The sequence below is a fragment of the Corvus hawaiiensis genome, chromosome 1, assembly GCF_020740725.1.
Source record: "Corvus hawaiiensis isolate bCorHaw1 chromosome 1, bCorHaw1.pri.cur, whole genome shotgun sequence".
In the NCBI taxonomy this organism is placed as follows: domain Eukaryota; kingdom Metazoa; phylum Chordata; class Aves; order Passeriformes; family Corvidae; genus Corvus; species Corvus hawaiiensis.
In genome coordinates, this window is record NC_063213.1 from 95105854 (window position 1) to 95128154 (window position 22301).

Sequence of the window (22301 nt, forward strand, 5' to 3'; positions counted from 1 at the left end):
GACTGACACAATCGTGTCAGGCCAGACAGTGGGTTGGGATATGTCACTGAGTCCCACTGGGATCATGTGGGAGAAAGAACCCAGAACAGAAAGTTAACATGGGTAGGTTAGAGCAGGGCACAAAGTCTCCATCACTCCTAACCTAGGAGTAAGGCTGAACCAGGATGCCTTTCAGAGCTTAAAAGAGAATTGAAGAGGAAAAATGAAACTGGTCCTTTCCTCATGTTCCTTAGTAGGCCACACCACCTAGAAGAGGTGTCTAGGATCTTTTTAGCTCCATGTACTTGTCCACAGAGATTCTGCAAAGGAAAAATTTGTGTCCAGATTTCCACAAACTTGAATATGTGCCAGGATATTATGGCTTAGGCTGGCAGCTGGAGTAGATTGCTGTTGATCCCTTAGTGTCTTTGTATTTAAGTGCTTCTGCTATATAAACTAGGTGGAATAGGTCCCTTGAAACACATCAGTGACAGCTCTGAGGTGTATTGCCACTTCTTTAGCATGAATGGGGTGAGATCTTACTGATGTAATCCAGCATACCTCAACACATGGCTAAGTTGTTGTTACCTGTAAGAGGAAAATACATGATTTCACTTGAGTGAATGCGAGCCAGGTGTCTGTGTTCACACCTTAAGAGGTTCTTATTAAATCTCAGGTTCAGATAATATGGATAATTTATTGCTGTCACAACATTCTTACTTTTTTTCTCCATGCACACTAAATCTACTTGTTGTCTTGAAGTGTGGATAGAAACTGAACATGAATAAGATAGCCCAGAGGAAACCGTATTTTGTTTTGTTGGGGCTTACAGATGTCAGTGAAACAATAGGTTTGAACATGATTGAGATAATGGATGTAAAATGGGCAGAACAAACTAAACTAAAGAACTAAGAGTGATGAATCTGGGCAAGAAAATTGTAGGATAGGTGACCAACACATAATCTGGACTGGGCTCAGATCTTCAAACTTGGAACAAAACCTGATGGATTAAAATTGAGCACAAACAGTAACAAATACCATCAGGTCAGAGCAGAAAGAAAAAAAAATATATAGATAACAAGGGACATAGCTTTAAGATAATCTCTGAGTTCTTCCTCCCATCAGGACTCACATAAGTAAATAATTTTGATTTTAAGGCAATTAATGGGCACCAGATATCCAGATCCTGTTGGTTTTGCTCTAATGAAGTAAAATGTCACATTTATGTAATCAAAATAGTTCCACTGCATTCTCTGAACTCTTATTTATTACTGTGATAATAGAGCTATGATATTCACTCTGCCTATAATTAGACTAGGGCTACAACCTTCTTATTATGAATTTTTTCTCAGAAAAGCTTTGTCCCACGTCATCCATGATTACCTTGGACTACTTTCAAACATGAGTAGACAGCCTATTCCTGAGGAATGGATCCAAGTCCATCTGGTTTAGGGCCAAGAAGCTATCCTCATTTCTGAAGAGGGTAAAATTTCTGATCAAAGAAGTCCCAGATTATAAAAATGAACACCAGAAACCTGTTTCAGACCCTTTTAATTAAGCAACTAATCCATTAATTTATTAATCCTCTATTGTCTTCCCTAGAGAAGAGCGTTGACCACAGACAGACAGGCCAGGGACTTGTGTACCCAGGGTGGGCTAACTCAGATCTCAGTAAGTTCCATGGATCTCACCAAGGTACTGTGTTACTAAAAGTGGACAAATCTATAACAGTAATCTTTTTTTCCTTTTTTTCTCCTTTTTTATGAGATCAGGCAGTTGATTGATTTTTGGAACCATGTTTGTATAATGTCTTAACACCATTTCTCAAGGTCAGGAATTGCATTAGGGCTCAACACACCAAATCAAAGGGCTAGTGTAGGTCAGTTTTGTCATTTTGTTGAACTGAATGGACTAGGGCAAGGCATAAGTACAAGTTATGGTCCATGCTCTCTGTGGGAATCAATTATTTTGTGCTTGTTTGTCTCCCTATTAAAAGTCATGCCACCTTCAGAAATCTTTGGCTTTTAAAAGCCGACACTAAGAGAGCATTGGCACCGTAAGACAAAAGTTTGTGAAGCCTTAGAACTTCTTGAAGGAGAATGGAGAGGCCTATGTAAACTCCATGCTCCTCAAGGAAAAATAAATCCTAAAATTGGTGCATTAAATTGGTGCCTGTTTCATACATAAGGATTTATGCTCCACTTAGAGCCTATAGAAATCTATACAAAACCATTACAAGCCTCTCTATACTTGCAGGAATGTGAAATACAGGTGGATTTGTAGTCAGGGAACACAAGACAGGAATCACGACTTGTTGCCTTCAGAGGTCAGGTTCACTCTCTGGTAGACTCTGTCACCCAAGTGCTTGAAGGAAATTCAGAGTGATGCATCCAAAAGAATTCCCAAGAACGAACCAGTGTTCTCACTGAGGGAACAGGGGGCTGTGCATTTTAATTGGCACCTGGAGGAGGAAAAGGCACGTAGCTGAACCTGTCCAGGGCACTGGAACACTGACAGACCAGAACAGTTCAGCTGGTGAATGCAGAAGGACTGGCTCTGTCAAGGAACTGCTGTGGGTGGAACAGGCCAAGTGCCAAGCTGATAAGGTGGAGCAGAGCAGGAAGTCAGTGATAGTATGAATCAGAATGGAGCAGTCTGTGATGACCTAGCATCTAGCATGATAAATCAATGGCTCAACATGGAAGTTATGGCCTCCAAATAGAGATTCATGCTGTGGATCAGGTTTGATAGGACCAGGGCACAGCAAAGCCAGGCTACTGAGAAAATATAGATGGGGATGGATAAGTAATGAGTGGAAATGGATGTACCAGAATATGGTAGCAATCTTTAGATTGGGGTAGTGGGCAAAATGTGAAGCCAGAGCAGGTCAGCTGTGATGCAGAAGTGAACATAACTAAGGAAGGAGACAGAGGTCAGTCCTATCACACTGTTCTCCACTGCCAATGAATTTTCCAGTATACAAAGCCATCCTCAGAAACGCCTCCAGCAGTGCTTGTGACACAGTTCTGCAAGTCTGCTGAACTACCCCCACATACACATTGCCTCCCCCCATCTCTTCCTTCTACAGTGGCAGCTCTGGCACTTGGCATTCCTGTCTCTCCAGATGGTGCCTGCAGCACAAATCCAGGCGGCTGCTTCCATCTGCTGCCCACAGCGTTCATTGCAAGCCACCCCTTGCCTGTGAGCCAGCAGGAACAGCAGCAGTTTGAAGCAATGTTCCCCAGCCCTGTTGCACCGGGTTACTCAGCAAAAAGGAAAGCTTAAGCAGAACTTACACTATGGATGTACCAGATCAAAGATGCTTCACTGCTGTCAGACATCAGGAAACTCTTGGTGGCAGCATGTGACTGAACGAGCCTGAGGAGCAGGCTTGGCATGAATGAACGTAGAAACACCTCCCTGCACCTGCTGGCCATGTTTCTTTTGATCCAGACCAGGATGAAGGTGGCCCTGTGGGATGCAAGAGTACACTGTCACGTCATGTTGAGCTTCCCCATCCCCAAAACCCCCACATCTTTCTCCTCAGGGTTAGTGTCAATTCATTCTTCACTCAGATTATTTTTGTGCTAGGGCTGGCCCTGACCCACATGTGGGACCTTGCACTTGGCCTTGTTGATCACGAGATTGGCACAGGCCCATCTCTCAAGCCTGTCCAGGTCCCTCTGTATGGCTTAATGCTGAGCTCAGCCCAGCAGGTACACAACTGTCTCACACTGGGGAGCCCAGAACTGAACACAGCACCCCAGATGTGTCCTCATCAGTGCTGAGTATTTCCTTCCACCTTCCTTGCCAGTCTGAGCAGCAGAAAAGGCCTTGGCTCTGTGCAAGCACAGCTCAGCAATAAAGAACCCCTAATGTTTACATGGAGATTCTGGTGAGAAGAAGGGAATCAGTATATTGTTAGCAGAGGAAACATTTCCATCTACTTCTCTATGTACTGGTAATGGTGAGAAAGAGGAGGTTTATTCTGAATGTTTCCATTGATGTTTTAGACTAGGAGATACAGGAGGACATCTTGCCCTGCTTGTTCTATTAGAGATATTTTTGTTTTACACTAGAGCATGTCTTTTTGAGCTTTTGAGCAATGGCTTTGGTTAAAGGAACTTACACCAGCCAGGAATAATATCTGTGATCTCTGTCTCTCGCTGGGAAGTGATTCTTGCTTCCCTTTGGTCCTTGCTCCTGGGATTTGTTAATCTCTGGCCAGGGGTAAACCAGGCCTCTTAGGATGCAGGTGCATGTTGGCCTCATGAACCCAATGCAATGTCCTGACAGCCCCTGGAGCTGTTCTGAAGTTTTTAAAAAATCCTAACTCTCTCCAGCTCTGATGTTACAAGGGTATAGCATCAAAAGAGGCAGTGTTCCCAGTCTCATCTAGATTTGCATTGATGTGATCCTGCCATTCCTTCAGAAAATTAAATATTTGTGTTTATTAAAAAGCTAAGAGCAATTATCTGGAGCTAACAAGGACTTCAGCAATTAGACTCACTCCTGAGATTAAGAACTTTTCTAGCTGGTGATTGGTTCTCTCCCCAATTCTCTACAGCCCAGTATCTCCCCTGGGAGGGACTCAGCTAAACACAAAGGCCTAGTTAAAACTTGGTGAAACTCTACTGCTTTGGGACCTATGCACTCAGTGTCTTGGAAAGAAACTTCATTGAGAAGAGGGAATAGGCAGCAAGGGAAGTGAGCAAGGGCACAGGGGAAGAGCTGAAGAAACTGAAAGACAGAGGTGAATTGAAGATATTTATAATATCAGTGACTGCAGACTGACATGCTGCAGTCAGTTCCTGATCTGTCCCAATTTAGGATCAAAATAATCTGCTCATTAGCACAAGAATAATGGTCTTGTTTCAGAGCAGATTTGCTGTGAGGCCTGAAGCATTATACCTGTTATGTCCAGGGCTGATTCCAGAGAAGGTCAGTTCTGTGAGGACTTTGGCAAACAGGCTGGCAGAAAGGGCAGCAAGGTCATAGAATCACAGAAAATCCTGAGTTGGAAGGGACCTGCCAGGATCACCCAGTCCAGCCCCTGGCCCTGCACAGGACACCCCAAGAGTCACAACATGTGTCTGAGAGCATTGTCCAGACATTTCCTGAGCTCAGACAGACTTGGTGCAGAGACCACTTCCCACGGGAGCCTGTTCCAGTGCCCAACCACCCTCTGGGTGAAAAAGTTTTTCCTGATATCCAACCTAAACCTCCCCTTACTCAGCTCCAGCCATTTCCTCAAGTCCTGTCACTGGTCATGAGAGGGAAGAGATCAGTACCTGCCCCTCTCTGCCCCTCGGGACGATGGTAAAGACCACAATGAGGTCTGACCTCAGTGTCCTCTGCCCCGCAGCAGAGCTCTACAGCTTCAAAGGAACCTCTTCACAGGAGCAGCACGCAGGAGCCACACGATCCCAAACGATGCCATTGTCCAGTGGAGGGCTTCAAAGAGGATGAGGTGACCGGAGAATCCCTCTTAGGAGGACAGGCTGAGGTAGCTGGGTCTGGTCATCCTTGAGAAGACTGGGAGGGGATTTTATCACCATATATGAGTACCTGGAGGGAGGCTGTGTAGAAGGGCATTCCCCCCCACAAGAGCTTATCTGTTGTTTGTTACCCAGTCAGGTAACTCAACCAGGCCAAGCTGTCCTGTAGAGAGTTATTTTGGTGCCATTTGGTTAACGCTGGCCTGGCATCTCGCAGCTGCCCAAAAACATCTCACTGTTGAAGCGAGATCTGGGAGATAAGCTGGATTTCTGACAGACACACACCTCGCTTTACAAACTTTATAAAAGCTACACCAAACTTTCACAAAGCAGAAATCTTCTACACATTCCATGGACATGTGTGGAGTTTCTCCTGTGAGCAGGGATGCTGCTTTGTACTTTCTCCCCTGGGGTTAAGTGAAGGAATCTGTACATTATCACCATTTCTCTGGTAAATTACATTTCACTAATGTAATTAGTGCTAATCAATTCTATTTCTTTTGCTAGCTTTAGTATGGGTACCTTGATATAGTGCACTGTTTTATGTTATGCTGTCACCTACTCGTAGTTCTTCAGGTTATTTTCTAGTTGCATCAACAGTGATATAAAATATGTCTCAAATATGCTTTTATATTTAAAATCAGAGATGAGATTTGAAAATATGATGAATTAAATCTTTTATTGGTGGCTCATTTTCTTTTTTAATTAATGCTGAAAAATATTCTACATTTTTCTGGTTTAATTGATTTTTTTGGGTACAAATTAAGATGTGATTAAAAACAAACATGTTAAGCTTCTGTAAAGAGTTACACCTTATAATTTTTCTGTGGAATTACAAACTCTCAAGATAAAAATTCATATGACATCAAATTAAGAACACTGGACTTTTATGATGCTTGTTTTTACAATTTTCAGGAATGAAGGATTAATTTAAGGAGTAATTCATGTCCCTAACTTCCTAATATCATTTAAGTTTTGAGGATTTAATATAAAGAATTTTATACACAGTTACAGAGCATTGCAGTGGTTACGTTCTTCAAATGTCTAGACTTGGTCTAACATGTTTAAAACAATTACTCTAAAATTAAAGAAAGATCTTTGGGACAGTGGGGCAGGAATGCAATTTTGCACACTTTTTTTTTTCCCCCCCCAATAACAATCTCAGAATTAATAATCACTACTCATCAATTTCCTGGGCTCTACATTATAGCCTGAATTATGTCCTCTCCTTTCCCCAAAGAAATTTACTAAACATTTTCAGGAAATAAACGCAAATTGATGAAAACTTATTCTTCTCAGTTCTTTCAGTAAAATCAGGCTCCTGAATATTACTCTTTTGTTCAAAAAGTCAGAAGTATGTAAAACACAATTTTAAAGTTTCTGAAAAATAGTAAGGAAAAGAAAAATTAAACAGGAAAAGGTTTATTTATTTAAGAATTTCTTAAGTATGTGGAAGAAGTTTCCTTCCAAAATCTTACCATAGCTTCTAACACTCCCTCTTACAATTGAAAATCTCCACTCTTCTCCCTCTTTCCTCCCCAAAAGCTGGAGTGTTATTGGGAATTATCTGGAAATTAATCTTACTGAACAAGAATTTAGAGTGAAAAATACCACTATGAACACCTGAAACAAAGCAAATATTCTATTTCATTTCCACACTGAACTAATTTTTCTCCATTTTTTCCTCAGGGCTCCTTTCACCTCCTTATTCCTCAAACTATAAATAACAGGATTCAATAAAGGAGTCACCACAGAATAAGAAAGTGAGAGGAACTTGTCAACAGATGCACAGTAGCTGTATTTTGGCCGCAAATACATGGAACCTGCAGTACCATAAAAAAGAGTCACAACCAAGAGGTGTGAGGAGCAAGTGGAAAATGCTTTCTGCTGGCTCTCAGCTGATGCCATCTGAAGAATTGTGGAAATGATACGAATATAGGAATAAATGATCAGTAAGAAAGGACTCAGAATAGCAAAGACAGCCACCACAATGACTTGGATTTCACTTGGAAAAGTGTTGCCACAAAGCAGGTCCAAGAAGGGCTGAATCTCACAGAAAAAGTGGTTGATGGCAGAACCACACAAGGGTGAGCTGAATGTTATGAGGGTGTGTACTAAGCCCACAGCAGTTCCACAAATGTAAGTTCCAGCAACCAGGCTTCTGCAGACCCTGCTGTTCATGATAATTGTGTAATGCAAGGGGTAGCAAATTGCAAAATAACGATCAAGGGACATGGCAGCCAAGAGAAAACATTCAGCAGCTCCAAAGAAAAGGAAAAAAAACATTTGCATTGCACATCTTGTCTTGGAAATACTTACTGTTCCCACCATCAGATTCTCAAGAATACTTGGGATAATGACTGACAAATAGCAGATATCCAAACAGGACAGCTGAGTGAGGAAGAAATACATAGGGGTATGAAGGGTTTTATCACAATTTATTACAAAAGCTATCACGGTGTTGGCCATCAAGGTGAGAATATAAAGAGATAATACAACTACAAAGAGCAAAGGATGCAAATGAGAGATTTCAGAAAAACCCAGGAGTCTGAATTCACTCACTCCACTGAGGTTCCCAAGGATCATCCTTCTTTGGTACCTAGTGGAACTCTCTTCATTTAGTGTTCAGTGGCTGATGAAGCTGCAAACAGCCAGGCAAATCTGCAACCAAAATACAACTGCATGATTGAACAGACAAAAGGATGACTAGCATTTAGAAACCATCCAGATTTTGAAGAGATCTTCTGAACAGATTATAAAAGTTTCTAAAGAACATAAGGTAGTCTCATGCATATATTTTTTGTCTCTGTTTTTGACTGATTCTTCTTCTTTCATATCATTGCCTTCAAACTTTGCGTACTCACTACTGTCTTCAAATGCTCAGCTACCATTTTTACCCTGTAGAACAAGAAAAAAAATTACAGCAGATATCTTTTTATTGATTAAACAGTTTAAGTCGCAATATCATCAGTAGCAACATTAGAATATAACAAAGGTAATTTCTCTGCTACCTTTTGTGGAGTGTGGGGGAAGAAGAGGAAGGAAAACAACCCCTAAATTATGAGGTCTCCAGAAAAGCTTTCTACTCAGAGCACTCTGCAGTGAAGCAGAAGAGATGCTTTTCCACAGTGCTTTATACTATATATATATATATATATATGTGTGTGTATGTGTTTATGAAGTCCACTGAGACTGGCTAGTGCTGATTGGAGCAATAAGGAATAGTTGTTAGAGGCTGGCTAAATATGATCCATGTAGATTAGTTGACTCACAGACACCTCTAGTTTTACACAGCTTGGAAAGCATTTCTATATAAACCCAGATATCCTGCTGCAATCTTGAGATCTGGCTTTTACTTTGCAGTAATTACTATTACTTCATAATGCAGCCAAATTAATGACAGAGTTGCTACACAGGTTTACCACACTTAAGCTTTCTCAGTCAAATTTGAAGGTAAAGCAAAGATGCAGTCTACATTCATTTGGGGATAAGGGACATAAGACTCACTCGTTACCAATCTTAATCTTTATTGTGTCCTATTAAAAGTTCTTTTTTATGGAGCTGTTGTTGGGTTTATTACGTGGTTTCTTATTCAGATCCATTAGCAACCCTGCATCGTCTCTCTCACCACAACGCCCCTCTCAATGCCAAAGGGATTGATTAAAAGCTGAATTACTGGCTGATACTCACATTTCCAGTCTTAAGACATCTCACTCAGTCTGATCCTTTTTCACCTGGCCTTAGGACTGTCTTTGCCCACTTTTATCCTTAGTCATTGACTGCAGAGTGACGTCTGCATCACAGTCACATTCTGTGAACAGCAGAAAGAAAGTGATTTTGTAGGGAAGAACCACCTAATGTGATGTAGGTGTCTTCTGTATGATAAGGTGACAGCTCAGAAGTGCAGTATCTTTGTTTAATTAAACAGAAATACAATATGATTCACGTAAATAAAGACAGAAATCCATAGAGGAAAATTTCTGAGAAATCTGAAGGACCTATCTGAGATGGCATGATGTGTTCTCTCACGGCAGAAGGACAGGTGGAATACAAATAATACCTGAAGAGTTGCATTCATGCAGCTCATGAAGCAGGAGACACACACGAGGAGCACACAGAACCTCTTGGGCATAAGCACAGGGTAGAGCAAGGGGTTGCAGATGGTTATAAAGCACCATGTGGGCTTAGAGCCAGCAGGGAGCATTCTCCTGTCACTGCAGTGCAGAACAGAAGAGAGGAGCGGTGCGTGCTGTGTGGGATATGATTTTTGTGTCAGCTAAAAAGGTCACGAGTGTGCCAGGTATGATGATGGTGGAGCAGCTGGCATCGGCATCTGAGAAGAAAAGGCTGCTGCTGAAGAAGTACATGGGGGTGTGGAGCTTGGAGTCAAGCTGGATAAGCACAGTCCTCCCCAGATTTCCCACCAGGGTCAACAGATAGATCAGTAGGAACACCGTGAAGAGAAGGACCTGCAACTTCAGGTTGTCTGTGAGTCCCAGAAAGACAAACTCAGTCACCACAGTGTGATTCCCTTCTGCCACCTAGTGCGGGGGGAAGAATCAAGATTACACTGCAAAAGACAAGGTAAAAGAGACTGATACACAATGAAAGAATAATTTTATGTATCTTCCTACTCGTGTTTTTCAAGTTCTGAATTCAAAGTATCTCATGGGCATTTTCTGCCTTTTAGAGGTCTTTATTCTTTCCATGTACTCTGAAAGAATCTGCTTATTAAGGCTAAAAATAAGCTTTCTGAGCCCAGGAACAAAAAACTTTAAAAAGACCTTTCAAGGACTGATTTTTACCACTTTCCTTTTCCAAAGAAGAGTAAATTTTACTTATGCAATGATGTAACCAATGTATTTTGGTCTAATTTGTTCATTAAAATCTACAGTACTACAGATTTCCCATGGTCCCTAGTCACTTTTATTTCTTCTTAAAAATTAATGTTATTTAGTTTTCTGCCAAAGATTAAACCAAATTTTCCCATTGTAATTTAATTGAAAAAAAATTTTATGTCTCCCCCTTCCATTGCGGGCAGAAGAAAATCACTTTTCCCCTTCCACCATTTCATAGAACCATAAAATCATAGAATATCTCAAGCTGGAATGGACCCATAATGTTCATCCAGTCCAATTCCCTGCTCCTTGCAGAAGTTCTCAGTGGTGAATGAAGAATAGACATGCTTCAGACAAAGTGTGTCAGAGAAGCCCTCCTGTCAAGTCAGCAGGAACAGAAGGGACACTCTTGCTTTCTAAACTCCTTCTCAGAGAGGAGTCCGGATGCAGCTGGATCCCATCCCAGCCCCAGACTCCTCAACAGTTTATGTCTAAAGGGTTACAGAGATGTAATTGAGCCTGTGTACAACTTTGTCCCATGGGATTAAGGATTTGGCAAACCAAATACATTTATATAAATAAAATGAAGTATTTATTTAAATTAATTGCAATGATTAAGCAAAATAACTAAATCAGAATTATTTGCCAGAGAGTATAGGTGGCCATAGTGTACAGTATACTAGTGTAGTAGAGTGCACTATTTTTGAAGTAATAGAGGAGCAACTATATTAAATCTAGCAAAAGAACTACTAAGTAGAGATTCATGTTACCCATACAACAACCATGAGCAAACCTATTTTGCTCAGCCTTGAGAAGTGACCTTAAGGGGCTTCCCTTCTCAAGGGAGGGATCTTCACATGCCTCAGGGAGGTGTGCTAGGAGTTCTTGTCATGCAAGAGTGGGAGTGCCTTTTACAGCATAAAGTGATTGGCTGCCAGTCATATACATTTTTAGGTTATGTGTTGTCAGGTTTAAAATATGCTTTGCTGCTGAAAAAGGTGTTAGCAGCTCTTTGGGTTCTTCCACTTGGCACTTCTGACTCCCATATGAGGGCCTGGACGTCCTTGCTGCTCCCACCCTCAAATCAGGGAGTACCTGTTTTGCACATCCTCATGGTGTTGGAAATGATATAACTTTACTAATACCTTTTCTAATTAATTGTTTTAATTAAGTTTTCTAATTAATTGTTTTAATTAATCATAAGCAGTGTAATTTTCCACTGTCATATGCCACTGGAGTCAACATTTAGCAAGGTTTGTCATAAGCTGCTACAGTGGGAACGCAGCTTGGGAAAACTCCTGAAGCTTCAAGTTTTGCTAAAACAATTGTAATCAACCTTGATCTGCTTCAATGATCTCAGACCTGGAAGAGAGATATATTGCTGAAGCTGGACACAAGGAATTTATGAACCACAAGCCCAATTTGCAGAACCCTGAGATAAGGAGGAAACTAACACAGACAATTCAGCAATTGCACCATAATCCCATTGTCCTGGGTTCAGCTAGGGTAAAGTTAATTTCTTCTCAGTAGCTGTTCCAGTGCTGTGGTTTGGATTCAGAATGAGAATGGTGTTGACAACACACTGAAGTTTTGGGTTCTGCTGTCATGTTTATCTTAAGTCAAGGAATGTTTTTTTCCTTGTCTTCTGCTCTGCCAGTGAGGAGGTTCACAAAAGAACCTGGGAGGAAGCACAGCTGGGACAGGTGACCTGAGCTGACCAAAGGGATGTCCCACATCACAGAACATCATGCCTGGTATGTAAACTGGGAGGAGCTGCCTAGAAGGGCAGCTGATCTTGGCTGGGGAAGGGGGCTCTGGCATCAGTCAGCAGGTGGTGTGCAACTGCACTGTGCATCACTTGTTTGGTTCCTCTTCATTATCATTATTAATTACTACTATTGTTGCATTTAACTTTATTTTCAATTATTAAACAGTTCTTAATTCAACATACAACTTTTACTTCAAGTCTCCTCCCCATTCCACCAGTGAGGGGAGAAGAAGAGGTGGTTGAGCAAGCAGCTGCGTGGTGCTTAATTTCCATCTGGGTTTAAACCACAATACCTCTCTATTTGGGAAAAAGATAATAAAAAGACTGAAAATGTGGACTAATTAGCATGAGAAGCAAGAAGTCAATAACCAATAGAAGACAGAAAACTAATTAATGAAGAGCATTATGCAATTTATAGCCAATGAACATTAATTTCTTTGCTAAAATGTATAAATAGTGCAAAGTTTTGAAAGAGTGTGTGCATGTTTAGAGGAGCCCTGTAATAAAGTAATGCCTGCTTTCTAATACTAAAAGTAGTATTAGAGAGCGTGATTTATCCTGATGTTTTCAGTGACAATGGTGGGTATGACAGTTTGGTCAAGCTGGTCTCAGCATTCTTTAACACTAAAAACAGGAGACCCTCCTTGCTCAAGCTATTACTGGTAAAGTGTAAACAAGCCACAGTTGGAGCTGCTGTATCCCTGCTTAGGCAGAGCGTCCTGCTCCAGCTGGCCCAGCTCCCCGAGCAGCACAGTCCATTACTTTAGACTGTAAAATGGGACAGACTTTGTCTTGGGGTGACCTTGTGATGTGTATCCCATATCACTGCCTATGCCCAGAAATTAATTTTTGTGCCTTTCTATGCCTCCAAACTGAGCCTGAGAGGAGGAAGGAAAAAACTGAGCAAAACTTTCTCAAAGCAGTTTGCAGCTCGTTCAAGGTCACATAAAGATAGCAGGTTTTTTTTCCCCAGCTGGGGCGGGGGGAGCGAGGAAGCACCCGGCTGGCTGCTTTCCAGTCAGCTTTTGGCCAGTTTTTTTCCAGTTTCTTGTTCTCCGGAGAGAGACTGACAGTTGAACTTTTCCTTCTCTGGAATTTCGGATTTTCTCCCTTTTCTACTGGACTGCTTGATTGCTTTAACATCAGAGCACATCGGGAGGACTTTCCACTGGGCACAGAGGGCCTGGCCCCGGCCCAAGCCCCAGCTCCGAGGAGACCAAAGGGAGGACTCTTACACTTTCCCAGGTTTTTCCTCTACAGCGAAAGATTTTACCATTTAACATTATTTTCCTTCCCATGTGTTTGGTAAATAAATAGTTTTATCTTCTTCACTTTCCTTTGAGGAAAATTTATTTTTTCCCGAACCTGGTGGGGGAGGGGTGGTTGTGCCTTCTCTCAGAGGATCTATTTCTAAATTTGGCCAAACCGGAACAGACTTCTAACACCCCCCTTCCCCGAGTGTGTGTGGACATTCCTCTCCTGAGTGGGGACACCCAGCAAGGTTTCGCCGTGAGAAAAAGAGACTTGTCCAGGGCTGTTGGCAAGGGTCTCTACTTAATATTTATTTTCTAGCTTTAATACAATTGCTTCAATATTGCTTCCAAATACTGTACTATATTAGCAGCTATAACCATCTACACTGTGGAATAAAGAATTCTAATTAAAGCCTTTTAGTCTAATCACTAGCATCATCATCCATTTAAATAAGTTGTTCCCTCATGTCTGAGAAGGCGTGTAAGTTTGAGAAAACAAGGGCACCTTTGCTAAAAAATGCAGTGCTAATCTTCCATTCTGCTTCAGCCAGGGCCACAACCTCCCAGAGTGCCCTGAGCACTTGTTTGACATGGATCTCTGGGGCATGGAAACCCTCCTCTTCCTCCGTGAAGGGTGGTGGTCTGTGCACTGCACAAACCGTCTGCGGAGATCGTAGCCCCACTGTGAGGATCTTCTCTGCTCTGTCCACCTTGGTTGGGTTTGCTGCCGACCAGCCCTGAGCATAGGAGGCCGCCTGAAGCTGGTGTTGGAGGGCCCTGGAACTGCATTATCCACTGGGGCTTCGTCACAGTGTGGAGGACTTGTTCTCCCCCTCTTCCTCTTGCTCAGTGAGGGCTGGTGGTCTGTGCACTGCATGAACTGGCTGCGGCCATCATAGCCCTGCTGTGGGAATCTTCTCTGCTCTCTTGGTCGGGTTTGCTCTCGAGCAGCCCTGAGCATGGGAGGCTGCCTGAAGCTGGTGTTGGAGGGCCCTGGAACTGCCCTAGGGGTTTGGTCACAACATGGAGAACTTGTTCTCTGCCTCTTCCTGTTCCTTGATGAGGGGTCATAGTCTGTGTGTCGCACCAAGCGGCTGCGGAGGTCGTAGTCCCGCCGCATGGATCTGCTCATCTCTCTCTGCCTCAGCTGGGTTTGCTCCTGAGCAGCCCTGAGGGGAGCAGCCCACTGGAAGCTCCTGTTGGAAGGTCCTGAAGCTGCACCATCCCTGGGAGCACGGCCACAGCTTGGAGGGCCAGTTCTCCTCCCTGCGGAGTGGTCACAGTCCGTGGTGTCCACAAACGAGCTGTGGACATTCCTGCCCCACAGCGAGGATCTGCTCCGGGCCTGCTCCCTGCCAGTGTCTTCCACGCCCAGCGCCACATCCTGCAAAGAGAGCTGTGGAGAGTTCCTGCCCTTTCCTCCTGAAAGGACCAGAGTCACTGGGGAACCCCCAGAAGTTCTGGGAGGGGACATTTCACTGGAGGGCTGCCAAGGCCAAAGGGCCAAAGGCACACAAATAGGATGGAACCAGGTGGGATGGTTTGAGAGGAAGCAGCATTGTGGCTGTGAAGAATGCTGCAGTGTGGGAGGGAAAAGGAGAAATGTTGAGATCCTAGAAAGAAATCAACTGCTCCTCTGGTGCCCTGACCACCTCCCCAGAGTTACCTTAGTCCTACCAGGCAAACCCTGTGGTCCAATAGAAGCCACCTGGCTGCTGGCTGCCCACTGCCTGAGGAAGGAAGGGGCATATGGTGGTGCCAGCGAGGAAGAAGCCCTTTCTCCAATTTTCAGATCAGAGCATCTGGAGAAAAAAAGAGTGATCTCTGTTTTGGGCTGTTGTTGCAGCCTCCTCTGGGGTTCAGTCATTTTCTTGGAGAGGTTTCTATGACAAAGAGAAGACTTAACCAAGGCCACTAATAGAAAATTCAGCTTCCCACCCAGTCTTCCCACTCAGCCTGCTCCTATCCCAGCAAAACCTCATCTTTATACCTTCTACAGCCTCCATTTCATAAATCCACACACTTGTTTGGGTTGGAAGGGACCTTAAAGCTCATTTTGTTCCACCCCCCTGTCATGGGCAGGAATACCCTACAGTACACCAGGTTTCTCCAAGCCCTGTCCAACCTGGCCTTGAATACTTCCAGGGCCAGGGCACCCCAGCTTCTTCTGGCAGCCTGTGCCAGGGCCTCACCACCCTTCAACTGAAGCATTTCTTCCTAATATCTAATGTAAACCTGCCCTGGCTCAGCTGAAAACTGACACCCTTCATCCTGGCCAACGCTCCCTGATAAAGAGTCCCTCCCCATCTTTCCTGGCGAGCCCCTTTAAGTTCTCTCCCTCTTCTCTACATAAGTCCAGCATCAGAAAGCAGACAAGTAGCAGGTTACATCAGGGCAGCAGCCTGAAGGACAGATACGGGGCAGTACAGATTTTGAATGGTGCAGGTAGCAATTGCATTCAATGAGGAAAACACTCAGGAGTGTGAGAAGCAAAACAATAAACAGGGAAAAGGAAACGTCTTCTGAATGCTGGTTATTACCTGGCATAAAACAGCAGGTAGGCTTGCTGCCTGAGAGCTGTGTCAATGCAACGAAGCTCCACAGACTCATCATCCATCTGGTACCACAGTCCGTCGCTGGCCTGTAAAAAAAGAGGCAAGGATGTCTGCATGGTTTCTCTCTGAAAACACAGGCAGAAAATTACCAAAGAGTATGTCAAAACAAATCCAGTCCAGCCCCTAAGGAAACCTTCTGCCCCAAAACCTTGTCTGTCAGTAACACTAATGGGGAAGTTTATCTTCCCCAGCCCACATTTTTCCCCATTGGAAAGGAAGGAAGTTGCTCTTTACCTTTGTGTAGCAGAAATAGTGTCCTCCATAGCAGCTGACCCCACTGTGCACCAGGACGGCGTATAAGGAGTAATGGAGGGGTTCCCCATCTGCCTGAGACATGTATGGGCGAAGATCCAAGTACTCGGGGTACTGCACAACCTACAGAGACACCGAGGGGGCTCAGAAGTGATCCTGATCTGTCACATGAAATAGCCTGCCAAGTCCAGGGGCCACAGGTGTGTAAATACATCTTTGGGGCTCATGAACAGCTGGTTTTCCATAAAGTTTGCGTGGCAGGAAACTGTTCTTGGCCAAAGCAGCTCTGCTGGAGAAGAGCGCCTGCCTGTCTTCCCAAGGGAATTTTTCTCTCCCCAGAAGGGAACATGACTAACCCAACACGAGTGGCTTGTGACAAGGGTACTGCTCTAGGAAATCTGCTCCAGGAAGAGAAAGCTGCACACCAGCTGTGTACACACCTTGCTGATCTTCCCGCCGGTGAAACAGTCAAACCTTTTCAGACACACCGTGAGAACCTTGGGTGCACAATGGATTGTGAACCTCTTGGAGGCGGCAACATTCTTCTTACACCTTGAAACAAAGCACAGAGCCCAGTGCTGAAATGCACCCAATCCTCCCCCAAGGTGGCCAGGCAACCTTTCCTGTCTCACACAGCTTTTGCTATCCTAAGGTACTCACTGCCATATTTTAAAAAAGCTGCATCTCATTCGTGTGCAGTAAACCTCTATGAGAAGATGCCTTCTCCCCAGTGACATGCAGCCCCCTCCCACAGGACCTCATGTTAATATGTTCTTAGTAATCATCTTACTTGCTACATTTAAAGCAGTTTTCACCATCCAGGTGCTCGGGAGTCACAAAGTCCTCCAGAGCTCCAGTGAGGGACGAGGCTGCCTGGAGGAGTGAGAAATGAGCGCACTGAGCTGTGGGAAATGCCCTCACCCAAACATTTCCCAGGAGTTCACAAGAAGACCTCTGTAGCTGATGCTGAAGAGACCCACCATGAACCTGCAAGCAGTGTTCAGAAGGAGGCAGAAGGAGAGTGGGATGCTGAACATTTCCCTGTATCCCAGGGGCTCCTAGAGCCGTCAGGAGCTGCCTCCCTGTCCCACTGCTCAGTTCAACTAATGACAGTGTGCAGGGCCATCAGCGGTGCAAACAATCCAATCCATCAGTCTGGGAGCCAGACAGGTGTTTAGGAGGGCAAAGGGAAGAAGGATGAGGACATATCAAGGGTGCAGAGAGAATAATGCTGCTTGTTGAGCTTAGAGACAGCACCCACGGCCTCTGCAGGAGGACACCACCCATTTCCCTTCCCACCCACCACCAAGATCTCTTATGTTCACAGTCTACATTTTCGTAGACTACATGTGTTGTAGCCTACATGTGTTGACTCTGGAAAGCTACAGGGGCCTTGGGATGTCTTGAAGCACAATTGCAAAGCCTCTTACTTTGATATCCAAAGGGACATCCAGGAACGCCTCGTAGGAATCAGAAACGGCTTTGCAGCTGAAGCAGGTGACTGGAAGGAAAAATCCAAATGCTGAGCAATGGGGAGCTGACTGACATTGCCCATTTACACGTGTTTTACCTGTCCCACCAGTCCCAGGACCAACTGTAAGGCACAGGCAGACAGAAGGGCACAGGCAATGTTTAAGAGAGCAATATTTGTGGAAACGTACCTCTGGATCTCAGAAAGCCCCCAAATATTTGATGGACAATGGTAGTAGACTGAGAAGAGATGTCCAAGCTGGAAACAAGTGGTAAGACAGAGCATTATCTCCTCCAAGAATTTTGCTTTGCCTGAAAGCCCTTGGTCTAGGTTTTCCTTGATGGGAGCCCATCAAGCAGTCCAAAGGGCTCAGAACTTTGTAAGGGTAATTTGCTTGTGCTTACTCGCTGCTTGCACTCAGACAAGCTGTCTGCATGGCATTGACAGTACAGCATAAGAAGTCATGGGCATCTTCCTCCCTGCCAAGCTGAAAATGTTCTCCTATGCCTAAGAAAGAAGTTTGTAGTTCTCTCATACAAGAAGGGAACAAAACCTGTCAAAGCACCTGGAATGACTTACGTCTGAACACCTTGAGGACAGCCAGAGGCAGGATGGCATTGACAGAGGAATGCAAGACCTTGTTAACGTGTGTTTCCATGATGCACATCATGCAGAAACCTTGCTGGTGACCTGAAGAGAGAAGGAGGGAAGGTCCTCAGGTTAGCAAAATACCCATAGCAGTGGGATACTCCTCCTCTTCCACTCCCACTCCAGTGCAATACTCCACTCCTCCCAATGTCCCAACGATCCCAGGGCATTTTAGCGTGCAGAAAATGTTCTTAAGAGGGATGCTAAACTGACAGAAGTTTTCTGTGCAATAAGCCAAGAGGGTTTAACTGGCAGGAATAGAGACCTGGAGCTAGAAAGAGGTGCCTTCATGAAGAGTACGACAGCTGCATAGGACAAGTGCCTTCTAGGCTTGAGTGTTCAAAGAACATAAACTCATGGGGCTGAAAAAGGGCTGCTGTTCTCCTAAATCAAATTCCAGATTCCGGGAATCTTTGGGATTTAATTATTAGATTGGCAAGGAGATGTTCCTAAAAGCACTCACAGGCCTGGCTGTGCTCTCGGGAGAGCAGGTAGTTGGCCAGTGGGGGGGTGTAGGTCAAGCACTGCAGGACAGCATTGAGGAAGCATGTGTTGCCCACGTTGAGGAGTCCTGCTCCAGCACTCTGTCTCTGCTGCCAGACCATGCAAATCTTCTCCGGTGGAAAGAGGATTCTTTTTGGAGGAGCCATTCCCTCAGCAGTGACTGCAGAGAAATTCCATTTGAAAAGAGATGAGATGAAGAACGAAAGCATATTTAAACTTTGAGCTCTCTACACAAGCACTCAGGACAACCAGGTCAAACCTTCAACTCAATATCAGGGGAAGCCTGGCACTGCCATTGAAATTTACTGGCTTGGAAAAGTCTGTCACCCTGCTTACTTTGCCAAGAGTCCAACAAACCCAGATCTGATTTCTTGGCCTCAGGCTACCTTCCTTTCTCACTAGAGCAATAGACTGGATTATCAGGTCAAGCTTTCCCTTTTCCTGATTGTAACTTATTGAAAACAAGCAAGTACTGAACACAGAAGGTGACTCAAAGGATGTCAGACCTCTCTATGAGCAATGATGTTTCAAAGTCTTGTACATAGTGGCAAAAGAGAGACAAAAGGTGTTTTCCTGTGACTAATCATAAAGTCAAAAATCACCCGGGTCAGTCTGGCTGCTCTCAGGAAACATCCCAGAGTTCACTCTAGATTGTGAGCACATCATTCTGGGATCTGACCACCAGCCATGTCAGCTGTCTGTGGGAATTCAGAAAGTCCAAACATGCTGGTGAAGTTGATACTCACAGGAATTGTTCCCTGTTGTAGCCATTGCCTCTCTCAGGAACAGAGGACAAAGCTCTGGATGACCAAGGACATCAGGACACGCTCCAGAAAGAGATCAGTGTCAATCCCACCACCTGATTGCAAATAAATTACTGTAGCTCACCAAAAGTGTGAAAACTCCAAATAAACACAACCTATAGAACAGCAAATGCCATCAAGTGTTTCAGAGGTGCTCGTACTGCTGCCGAACTGCAGGCTCACACCCTTATGATCAGTGCCAGAGCCCCAGTTCACAGCAGCTTCAAAGGTCCTTTTGAAGTGCTCCAGTACATGTTACCTTCTCTGAAGAGGCCCTGCTGCTGCTCTCCTGCCACTGCATCAGCAGCAGAGCTCTCTGGCTTTCCCACCTCCTATGCAGGAGTTACCAGCTTTCAGCCACTAATTTAACTACTGCCTTTGCTGCTCTCCTTTTCTTGTCTCGCTCCCTCCTGCAGCAGGCAAGGTGGGCTTTTTGGGTTGACTCTAGGCTGAGTCCAGCCCCTCAGACTACAGTCACCCCCTACTTACCTATCCGAGGCTATAGCAAAAAAACAAGAATCAGCAAATAGGAACTCTACCCTAGCCCATATCTGGTCAGCCTATAAAGGTGTAACAGCTCAGCCTACAGCTAGGAAGGTATAAACCAGCCTAGACTTTTATCCCGTATCTCCTTCCTCTGTGATCTATCCCAAGAGTCAAATCATAATCACCTTTGGGAGGATGAAAGGTGAGGAGGACAGTAAACAACAAATTTGTTTAAAAGACAGGCACACGAGCAGCAGAGGAAGAAGCCGAGTGATCCTGAAGGCCAGCCTGCTTTCAGGACACCAAGCACTGGGCAGGTGAGGTCACAATCACTGGAGAGGTGCCACATCTCTGCCCCTCTGTGACACGAGGGCATAGAACCACATGGTTCCCAAGCACACAAAAATCCACATGGCTCCTCTCACAGGTGGAAGTCACCAGGACTCCCCTGTGCTGCTGCTGAAGAGCTGCTCATCTGCTGGCATGAGTAAAACGTAGTCAGTAAAAGCCTGCCAAGACTAACGAGTAAAGGCCCCCGAGAGCTGTCACAAGCCTGGTCACAGTTTTGTGTGGCGCACAGGGTGCTGGGGATTTCTGTCCCACTCCTCCCAGGCACAGTCCTGTGCCTGTGAGACTCGTGCAGCAAAGCACCCAAGGTTCATTTCCAATGAATTTTATCTGCCCTCAAGGTACACCCACGGGCTGACCCTGGACTGGCACCACCAAAGGGACCCTTCAGAGGCTGCGCTGGGTGAACCTTGGCTGGCTGCCCCCACCCAGCTGCTGTCTCTCCTGGGCAGGTTTTTAGCACCTTGACATTTACTCCTTCCTCCAGGCTTGGTTAGGTTTTGATCAGACACAGCTTTAGCCATGTTGGAACCCAAAGTGCAGGGAATGTTTCTCTGCCTATCCTGAGGGATCCATCCCCCCAGGGAAACGCTCTTTTTAACCTTCATCCATAGAGAGAGCTGCCAAGGCTTTGGGATGAATTAGAATCTACAAGGGTGTGAGTTAGATTATAGTACAATATATAGTTTGTCACAGGGTGAAAAATTTAAAGTTGTAGGTTTATTAGTATGGTAAGTGGATGAAGACAAAATGGAGGATCCCTGTGGTTTTTCAGGTCTCATCCTTCTTCTTTACCTACTCCATTTTCTGCAGTGTTGGTAGCACAGGATGATTGGTTAGGAAATGCCACAGCACAGGCCACAAGATGGACAGTTCATTAGGCATTGGTAGAACAGTCAAAAGAATGTACATTCTTAGTGACAATTGGGTGATTTATCTTTAAAAAGGCCTTGAGTTTCCTGCATTTTGTCTTTTGGTACTTGCTCTGCTTCACGCTATTCAGCAGCATGTAAGTTACTGATAAGATACAACAAACAACCTGAAGACCAAGAAGATCCAAAAGTCCCGTTCATCTCTTACTCCTGGCAAGGACTTTCTCCCCCATCCGGGGAGGACACGTGGGGGTTGAGAACTGCCACAAGCCAGATTCCCACTCAGGGTGGCTGCAGGCAGTTTTGTTCCTGCTGCACTTAACGTGGTTTTGGGCTCTCCTCTGGACACCTGGAGTTCTGACCAGCTCTGCCCAGCAGGCAGTTGGTGTTTCTTGTGCTCCAAGGAGGCAGCTGGTTGCTGTTCACCCCCACTTGACCTGGCTGCTTTGGGCCCTGCACAGCCTGGGCCAGCAAGTTCCACCCATTTCTGCTCAGGGCAGGTGGTTTTACCCAGCTCAGCACAGTTCAGCTGGCTCCCCCTCCAGTCATGGGGTTCCTTTTTTATGGCTTGGGCCATCCAGTTGGGGCACAGCCTTGCTCAGATGGCTTTTTTCATCGTGTCTTGCAATGGCTGGTTTCCCCCATCCTTTTTTTGCCCCTTACCCAGACAGGGGCTCTGGATTTACTCCTGCATTACACCTGCTCAGGTGACTCTTTGTGCCCCTGCCCTAAGCTGCTGTTTGGGTCCTGCATTGTTGCCCTCGCAGCAGCACTTTGGGAACTTTGATGGAGGCAATTAATGATGGCACCTGTGACCACTGCCCCACTCATATGGGGGCACGGTAGTTTTTGAAATTATATAACTTTAAAAATTAACTTTTAATTATTTTAATTACCTTTTAAATAATTATTTGATTAATCATAGCCAGCATATTAATCATAAGCAGCGTGTTAGCTTTAATTCAC